The following is a 9,296-nucleotide window of genomic DNA, read 5'->3' on the forward strand; positions in this document are numbered from 1 at the left end:
TTCTCTTCAGGTTAACGTGCAGGTTCAGTCGGCAGTTAGGAAGGCAATTGCAATGTTAGCATTCCTGTCGAGAGGGCTAGAATACAAGAGCAGTGATATACTTCTGAGGCTGTGGTCAGGCCCCATTTGGGGTATTGTGAGTGGTTTCGGGCCCCGTATCTAAGGAAGGATGTGCTGGCCTTGGAAAGGGTCCAGAGGAGGTTCACACGAACGGTCCCTGAATGAAGAGCTTGTCGTACGAGGAACGGTTGAGGACACTGGGTCTGTACTCGTTGGAGTTTAGAAGGATGAGGGGGGGGATCTTATTGAAACTTACAGGATACTGCGAGGCCTGGATAGAGTGGACGTGGAGAGGATGTTTCCACTTGTAGGAGAAACTAGAAGCAGAGGACATCATCTCAGACTAAAGGGATGATCCTTTACAACAGAGATGAGGAGGGATTTCTTCAGCCAGAGGGTGGTGAATCTGTGGAACTCTTTGCCCCAGAAGGCTGTGGAGGCCAAATCACTGAGTGTCTTTAAGACAGAGATAGATAGGATCTTGATCAATAAGGGGATCATGGGTTATGGGGAGAAGGCAGGAGAATGGGGATGAGAAAATATCAGCCTTGATTGAATGGCGGAGCAGACTCGATGGGCCGAGTGGCCTAATTCTGCTCCTATGCCGTATGGTCTTTGGGGACTTGTGGGAGGAAAGTGGAGCGCCCGGAGACACGGCGGGGGGGGGGGGGGGGGGGGGGAGATGCAGGCTCCGCGCGGACCGGGTCAGAATCGAACTGCGATCTTTCCTTCAGATAAGGGGGGGGGGGTGAAACCCGACAGGAAGTGGGGAGAGACCCGGGAGTTCGAGGCAATGAATGGCAGCACCTAAGATGGAGGCAGTGGGAAGTGTTTGGGAGGCTGAGGGTTAACTATAAAGGCCCCCCCCCCCTCCCCCCTCTCCTCGCCCTCTCTCCACAGATGGTTCAGTCATGGCTTGCGAGACGCAGCTGCTGTTACTGCAGAGCGGGCCGCAGAATAAATAGACCGGTTCTGCAGGCCGAGCAGTCGGCAGGTGAGGCCTTGCCCAGGCCCCCTCTCCCCTCCCTTCCCCCCCCTCCCCCTCTCTTTGTGTGTTAACCCATCCCCCACCCTCCATTCTTCCAAACGGAGAGGAGAATGGATGCCGCCCCCCTGCTCGCAGAGGTGATGGCTGGGCGAGCGAGATAGATAGCAAGTGAGAAAGAGAGAGAGAGAGTGTGTGTGTGTGTGTGTGTGTGTGAGGGAGTGCAGACGCTTGCTCCCAGGTGAGAATTGGGGCATGCCCCAGCCTGCTGGCCTCCGATTTGGGGGCTGGCTGCACAGGCTCCTGGGTTGTGGTGGGGGGGAGGGGGGTGGGGGGGGTCAGGGGGGGAGGGGCAAGCCTCCTTGTCGCTGTGAAAGGGACAGCCTTTCTCTCTCGCCCTCAGTGCTGCTCCCGTCCTCCCTAGCGTGGGTGCCTCTCTACGTGTGAACGTGTTTGTGGGCAGAGAGGGAGAGAGAGAGGGGGGGATGAGGTGGAGAGGGTTAATGTTCTAGCAGCGCGCGAGATCTGCCTCCCGTGGGCAGGCCAGCACGCTTATAAATAGACGAGAGGTGTGCGGGAGGCTCTTTCACATCTTTGCGAAGGAGAGGTGCAGGGTATAAGAGACCCGTTCCCATTCAGCATCCCGGGGCTCGTAATAGCTGTCTGTGCGTCTCCCGGGGACTGGAATGGCTGTCTGTGCGTCTTCGGAATGTAATGGCTGTCTGTGCAACTCCTGGGCACTGTAATGGCTGTTCGCATCTCCCGGGGACTGTAATGGCTGTCGGTGCATCTCCCGGGGACGGTAGAGGCTGTTCGCATCTCCCGGGGACTGTAATGGCTGCCTGTGCATCTCCCGGGGACTGTAATGGCTGCCTGTGCATCTCCCGGGGACTGTAATGGCTGCCTGTGCGCGTCTCAGACTGTAACAGCTTTCTGTGCATCACCCGGGAACAGTAATGGCTGCCTGTGCATCTCCCGGGGTCTGTAATGGCTGGCAGTGTGCCTCTCTGTAATGGCTGTCTATGCGTCCCCCACGGACTGTAATAGTTGTCTGTGCATCTCTTGCGCTCCGTAATGGCTGTCTTTGCAGCTCCCAAGAACTGTAATGTCTTTCTTTGCATTGACATTCCCCTGATTGTGTTTTTCTGTACGCCTCTCGGGCTATGTTGCCTGTGCAGCTCCCAGAGTCTGCAATAGCTGTGCGTCTCTCAGGATGCAATTGCTGTCGTGCCACTCTTGAATTATAATGGCTGTTTGTGCATTCGTCAGGTTGTAATGGTGGTCTGTGAATCTCTTCCAGACTGTAATGCCTGCCTGTGCATTTCTCAGACTGTAATGGCTGTCTGTGTATATCTCGGACTGTAATGGCTGCCTGTGTACATCTCGGACTGTAATGGCTGTCTGTGTATATCTCGGACTGTAATGGCTGCCTGTGTACATCTCGGACTGTAATGGCTGTCTGTGTACATCTCGGACTATAATGGCTGTCTGTGTACATATCGTACTGTAATGGCTGTCTGTGTATACCTCCGACTACAATGGTTGTCTTTACATCTCTCGGACTGTAATGGCTGGCTGTGCTTCTCTCTTAAGACTGTCATGGCTGGCTGTGTCTCTAGGACTGTTAATGGCTGGCTGTCTCTGGGACTGTAATGGCTGGCTGTGCCTCTGCGACTGTAATGGCTGGCTATCACTGGGACTAATGGCTGGCTGTGTCCCTGGGACTGTAATGGCTGGCTGTGTCTCTGGGACTGTTAATGGCTGGCTGTGTCTCTGGGACTGTAATGGCTGGCTGTGCCTCTGCGACTGTAATGGCTGGCTATCACTGGGACTAATGGCTGGCTGTGTCACTGGGACTGTAATGGCTGGCTGTGTCCCTGGGACTGTATTGGCTGGCTGTGTCTCTGGGACTGTAATGGCTGTGTCTCTGGGACTGTATTGGCTGTGTCTCTGGGACTGTAATGGCTGGCTGTGTCTCTGGGACTGTAATGGCTGGGTGTGTCTCTGGGACTGTAATGGCTGGCTGTGTCTCTGGGACTGTAAGGGCTGGCTGTGTCTCTGGGACTGTATTGGCTGTGTCTCTGGGACTGTAATGGCTGTGTCTCTGGGACTGTAATGGCTGTGTCTCTGGGACTGTAATGGCTGTGTCTCTGGGACTGTAATGGCTGTGTCTCTGGGACTGTAATGGCTGTGTCTCTGGGACTGTAATGGCTGTGTCTCTGGGACTGTAATGGCTGTGTCTCTGGGACTGTATTGGCTGTGTCTCTGGGACTGTAATGGCTGTGTCTCTGGGGCTGTAATGGCTGTGTCTCTGGGCCTGTAACGGCTGGCTGTGTCTCTGGGACTGTATTGGCTGTGTCTCTGGGACTGTATTGGCTGTGTCTCTGGGACTGTATTGGCTGTGTCTCTGGGACTGTAATGGCTGTGTCTCTGGGACTGTAACGGCTGTGTCTCTGGGACTGTAACGGCTGGCTGTGTCTCTGGGACTATATTGGCTGTGTCTCTGGGACTGTATTGGCTGTGTCTCTGGGACTGTATTGGCTGTGTCTCTGGGACTGTAATGGCTGGCTGCGTCTCTGGGACTGTATTGGCTGCGTCTCTGGGACTGTAATGGCTGTGTCTCTGGGACTGTAATGGCCGTGTCTCTGGGACTGTAATGGCTGTGTCTCTGGGACTGTAATGGCTGGCTGTGTCTCTGGGACTGTATTTGCTGTGTCTCTGGGACTGTATTGGCTGTGTCTCTGGGACTGTATTGGCTGTGTCTCTGGGACTGTAATGGCTGTGTCTCTGGGACTGTAATGGCTGTGTCTCTGGGACTGTAATGGCTGTGTCTCTGGGACTGTAATGGCTGTGTCTCTGGGACTGTAATGGCTGTGTCTCTGGGACTGTAATGGCTGTGTCTCTGGGACTGTATTGGCTGTGTCTCTGGGACTGTATTGGCTGTGTCTCTGGGACTGTATTGGCTGTGTCTCTGGGACTGTAATGGCTGTGTCTCTGGGACTGTAATGGCTGTGTCTCTGGGACTGTATTGGCTGTGTCTCTGGGACTGTATTGGCTGTGTCTCTGGGACTGTATTGGCTGTGTCTCTGGGACTGTATTGGCTGTGTCTCTGGGACTGTATTGGCTGTGTCTCTGGGACTGTAATGGCTGTGTCTCTGGGACTGTAATGGCTGTGTCTCTGGGACTGTAATGGCTGTGTCTCTGGGACTGTATTGGCTGTGTCTCTGGGACTGTAATGGCTGTGTCTCTGGGACTGTAATGGCTGTGTCTCTGGGACTGTATTGGCTGTGTCTCTGGGACTGTATTGGCTGTGTCTCTGGGACTGTATTGGCTGTGTCTCTGGGACTGTATTGGCTGTGTCTCTGGGACTGTAATGGCTGTGTCTCTGGGACTGTAATGGCTGTGTCTCTGGGACTGTATTGGCTGTGTCTCTGGGACTGTAATGGCTGTGTCTCTGGGACTGTATTGGCTGTGTCTCTGGGACTGTATTGGCTGTGTCTCTGGGACTGTATTGGCTGTGTCTCTGGGACTGTATTGGCTGTGTCTCTGGGACTGTATTGGCTGTGTCTCTGGGACTGTATTGGCTGTGTCTCTGGGACTGTATTGGCTGTGTCTCTGGGACTGTAATGGCTGTGTCTCTGGGACTGTATGGCTGTGTCTCTGGGACTGTTGGCTGTGTCTGGGACTGTATTGGCTGTGTCTCTGGGACTGTATTGGCGTGTCTCTGGGACTGTATTGGCTGTGTCCTCTGGGACTGTATTGGCTGTGTCTCTGGGACTGTAATGCCTGCCTGTGAATTTCTCAGAGTGCAGGTTGGGACATGGCGGGGAGGTGAGAGCTACACGTGTGTGGGGGAGTCTTCCTGTCTCCCTTCCGGGGTTGTGTCCAGCGCCTCTAACGCCCTCTCCACCCCCCCCCCCCCCCCTTCTCTCTCTCTTTCTCTTGCAGTGAGGCGAAACCGGTGCGGATGGAGACGGAGGCGAGTGCAGAGTGCGATCCCGCGGAGCTGCCGGCTGAAGCCAAGGAACAGCAGAGGAATGAGGCGGGCAGCCCTCCAGACGGGGAGAAGAAAGAGGTGAGGGGACGGTCGCGGGGAGGGGGAGGGGGTGGGGGGGGGGGTGCTGAGCACGTTTGAGCGAGCTCGCGCAGGCTGGTCTCCCTGATAGAGACACCGCTGGGCCCCAGGACCCACATTCCCCCTCCCCCCCCCCCAATCTTTACAGCGAAACAGGGGGAGCGGGAGGGGGGGGGGTGGGGGGGTTTACAGCCGGGGAGGAGGAGACGGGGCAGCAAGCGAGACACCCCCCCCCCCCCCCCCCCCCGAGCTCCCGTCGACCGTGAATCAGAGATCAGTGGAGGGTCCGGGCCTGGTCCGCAGTATGTGGCTGTGGGGGGGAGGGGGGGGGGGGCAGAGAGGGTGGACGTCGGGACCACCCACTGAGTGGTTGGGATGGGGAGGGGTCACTGTCCCCCTCAGCCCCCCTCTCCCTCAATCACTGTCACCCTCAGCCCCACTCTCCCTCCCTCACTGTCCCCCTCAGCCCCCCTCTCCCTCAATCACTGTCACCCTCAGCACCCCTCTCCCTCCCTGTCACCCTCAGCCCCCCTCTCCCTCCCTCACTGTCCCCTACAGCCCCCCTCTCCCTCAATCACTGTCCCCCTCAGCCCCCCTCACTCTCCCTCACTGTCACCCTCAGCCCCCCTCTCCCTCCCTCACTGTCACCCTCAGCCCCACTCTCCCTCCCTCACTATCCCCCTAAGCCCCCCTCTCCCTCCTCACTGTCCCCTACAGCCCCCCCTCTCCCTCAATCACTGTCCCCTACAGCCCCCCTCCTCCCTCAATCACTGTCCCCCTCAGCCCCCCTCACCCTCCCTCACTGTCACCCTCAGCCCCCCTCTCCCTCCCTGTCACCCTCAGCCCCCCTCTCCCCTCCCTCACTGTCCCCCTCAGCCCCCCCACCCTCCCTCACTGTCCCCTCAGCCCCCCCTCCCTCCCTCACTGTGCCCCTCAGCCCCCCTCTCTCCCCCCTCACTGTCCCCCTCAGCCCCCCCTCTCCCTCCCTCACTGTCCCCTCTCCCTCCCTCACTGTCCCCCTCAGCCCCCCCTCTCCCTCCCTCACTGTCCCCCTCAGCCCCCCTCTCTCTCCCTCGCTGTACCCCTCTCCCTCCCTAAGTGTCCCCTCAGCCCCCCTCTCCCCCCTCAGCCCCCCTCTCCCTCCCTCACTGTCACCCTCAGCCCCCCTCTCCCTCCCTCACTGTCCCCCTCTCCCTCCCTCACTGTCCCCCTCAGCCCCCCTCTCCCTCCCTCACTGTCCCCCTCAGCCCCCCTCTCCGTCACTCACTGTCCCCCTCAGCCCCCTCTCCCTCCCTCACTGTCCCCCTCAGCCCCTCCCTTCCTGTCCCCCTCAGCCCCCCCCTCCCTCCCTCACTGTCCCCCTCAGCCCCCTCTCCCCTCCCTCCCTGTCCCCCTCAGCCCCCCTCTCCCTCCCTCCCTCACTGTCCCCCTCAGCCCCCCTCTCCCTCCCTCACTATCCCCTCAGCCCCCCCTCCCTCCCTCACTGTCCCCCTCAGCCCCCTCTCCCTCCCTCCCTGTCCCCCTCAGCCCCCCTCTCCCTCCCTCCCTCACTGTCCCCATCTCCCTCCCTCACTGTCCCCCCTCAGCCCCCCTCTCCCTCCCTCACTGTCCCCCTCAGCCCCCCTCTCCCTCCCTCACTGTCCCCCTCAGCCCCCCTCTCCCTCCCTCACTGTCCCCCTCAGCCCCCTCACCCTCCCTCACTGTCCCCCTCAGCCCCCCTCTCCCTCACTCACTGTCCCACTCAGCCCCCCCACCACCCTCCCTTTCCCCCTCAGCCCCCCCCTCCCTCCCTATCCCCCTCAGTCCCCCCCCTCCCTCCCTGTCCCCCTCAGCCCCCCCTCTCCCTCCCTCACTGTCCCCCTCAGCCCCCCTCTCCCCCCTCACTGTCCCCCTCAGCCCCCCTCTCCCTCCCTCACTGTCCCCCTCAGCCCCCCCTCTCCCTCCCTCACTGTCCCCCTCGGCCCCCCTCTCCGTCACTCACTGTCCCCCTCAGCCCCCCTCTCCCTCCCTCACTGTCCCCTCAGCCCCCCCTCTCCCTCCCTCACTGTCCCCCTCAGCCCCCCTCTCCCTCAATCACTGTCACCCTCAGCCCCACTCTCCCTCCCTCACTGTCCCCCTCAGCCCCCCTCTCCCTCAATCACTGTCACCCTCAGCACCCCTCTCCCTCCCTGTCACCCTCAGCCCCGCTCTCCCTCCCTCACTGTCCCCTACAGCCCCCCTCTCCCTCAATCACTGTCCCCCTCAGCCCCCCTCACTCTCCCTCACTGTCACCCTCAGCCCCCCTCTCCTCCCTCACTGTCACCCTCAGCCCCCTCTCCCTCCCTGTCACCCTCAGCCCCCTCTCCCTCCCTCTGTCCCCCTCAGCCCCCACCACCTCCCTCACTATCCCCCTCAGCCCCACTCTCCCTCCCTCACTATCCCCCTCAGCCCCCCTCTCCCTCCCTCACTGTCCCCTACAGCCCCCCCTCTCCCTCAATCACTGTCCCCTACAGCCCCCCTCTCCTCAATCACTGTCCCCCTCAGCCCCCCTCACCCTCCCTCACTGTCACCCTCAGCCCCCCTCTCCCTCCCTGTCCCCCTCAGCCCCCCTCTCCCTCCCTCACTGTCCCCCTCAGCCCCCCCCACCCTCCCTCACTGTCCCCCTCAGCCCCCCCTCCCTCCCTCACTGTGCCCCTCAGCCCCCTCTCTCCCCCCTCACTGTCCCCCTCAGCCCCCCTCTCCCTCCCTCACTGTCCCCCTCTCCCTCCCTCACTGTCCCCCTCAGCCCCCCCTCTCCCTCCCTCACTGTCCCCCTCAGCCCCCCTCTCTCTCCCTCGCTGTACCCCTCTCCCTCCCTAAGTGTCCCCCTCAGCCCCCCTCTCCCCCCTCAGCCCCCCTCTCCCTCCCTCACTGTCACCCTCAGCCCCCCTCTCCCTCCCTCACTGTCCCCCTCTCCCTCCCTCACTGTCCCCCTCAGCCCCCCTCTCCCTCCCTCACTGTCCCCCTCAGCCCCCCTCTCCGTCACTCACTGTCCCCCTCAGCCCCCTCTCCCTCCCTCACTGTCCCCCTCAGCCCCCTCCCTTCCTGTCCCCCTCAGCCCCCCCCTCCCTCCCTCACTGTCCCCCTCAGCCCCCCTCTCCCTCCCTCCCTGTCCCCCTCAGCCCCCCTCTCCCTCCCTCCCTCACTGTCCCCCTCAGCCCCCCTCTCCCTCCCTCACTATCCCCCTCAGCCCCCCCCTCCCTCCCTCACTGTCCCCCTCAGCCCCCCTCTCCCTCCCTCCCTGTCCCCCTCAGCCCCCCTCTCCCTCCCTCCCTCACTGTCCCCATCTCCCTCCCTCACTGTCCCCCTCAGCCCCCCTCTCCCTCCCTCACTGTCCCCCTCAGCCCCCCTCTCCCTCCCTCACTGTCCCCCTCAGCCCCCTCTCCCTCCCTCACTGTCCCCCTCAGCCCCCCTCACCCTCCCTCACTGTCCCCCTCAGCCCCCCTCTCCCTCACTCACTGTCCCACTCAGCCCCCCCCACCACCCTCCCTTTCCCCCTCAGCCCCCCCCTCCCTCCCTATCCCCCTCAGTCCCCCCCCTCCCTCCCTGTCCCCCTCAGCCCCCCTCTCCCTCCCTCACTGTCCCCTCAGCCCCCTCTCTCCCCCCCCCCCCCACTGTCCCCCTCAGCCCCCCTCTCCCTCCCTCACTGTCCCCCTCAGCCCCCCCTCTCCCTCCCTCACTGTCCCCCTCGGCCCCCCCTCTCCGTCACTCACTGTCCCCCTCAGCCCCCCTCTCCCTCCCTCACTGTCCCCCTCAGCCCCCCCTCTCCCTCCCTCACTGTCCCCCTCAGCCCCCCTCTCCCTCAATCACTGTCACCCTCAGCCCCACTCTCCCTCCCTCACTGTCCCCCCTCAGCCCCCCTCTCCCTCAATCACTGTTACCCTCAGCACCCCTCTCCCTCCCTGTCACCCTCAGCCCCGCTCTCCCTCCCTCACTGTCCCCTACAGCCCCCCTCTCCCTCAATCACTGTCCCCCTCAGCCCCCCTCACTCTCCCTCACTGTCACCCCTCAGCCCCCCTCTCCCTCCCTCACTGTCACCCTCAGCCCCCCTCTCCCTCCCTGTCACCCTCAGCCCCCCTCTCCCTCCCTCACTGTCCCCCTCAGCCCCCCCACTCTCCCTCACTATCCCCCTCAGCCCCACTCTCCCTCCCTCACTAT

At 61.8% G+C, this 9,296-nt stretch overlaps 1 long non-coding RNA gene across 1 annotated transcript in view; it reads left to right on the plus strand.

Moving 5' to 3' along the window:
• Window positions 1–5,117, plus strand: part of LOC140418137 (uncharacterized) — a 45,327-nt gene extending 40,210 nt beyond the window's left edge. Inside the window, exon 2 of the long non-coding RNA XR_011944794.1 lies at window positions 4,994–5,117. This is a non-coding gene — a long non-coding RNA (uncharacterized lncRNA). The remainder of the gene's footprint in view (window positions 1–4,993) is intronic.
• Window positions 5,118–9,296: the final 4,179 nt, after the last annotated feature.

This window comes from Scyliorhinus torazame, chromosome 5 (genome assembly GCF_047496885.1).
Source record: "Scyliorhinus torazame isolate Kashiwa2021f chromosome 5, sScyTor2.1, whole genome shotgun sequence".
Classification (NCBI taxonomy): domain Eukaryota; kingdom Metazoa; phylum Chordata; class Chondrichthyes; order Carcharhiniformes; family Scyliorhinidae; genus Scyliorhinus; species Scyliorhinus torazame.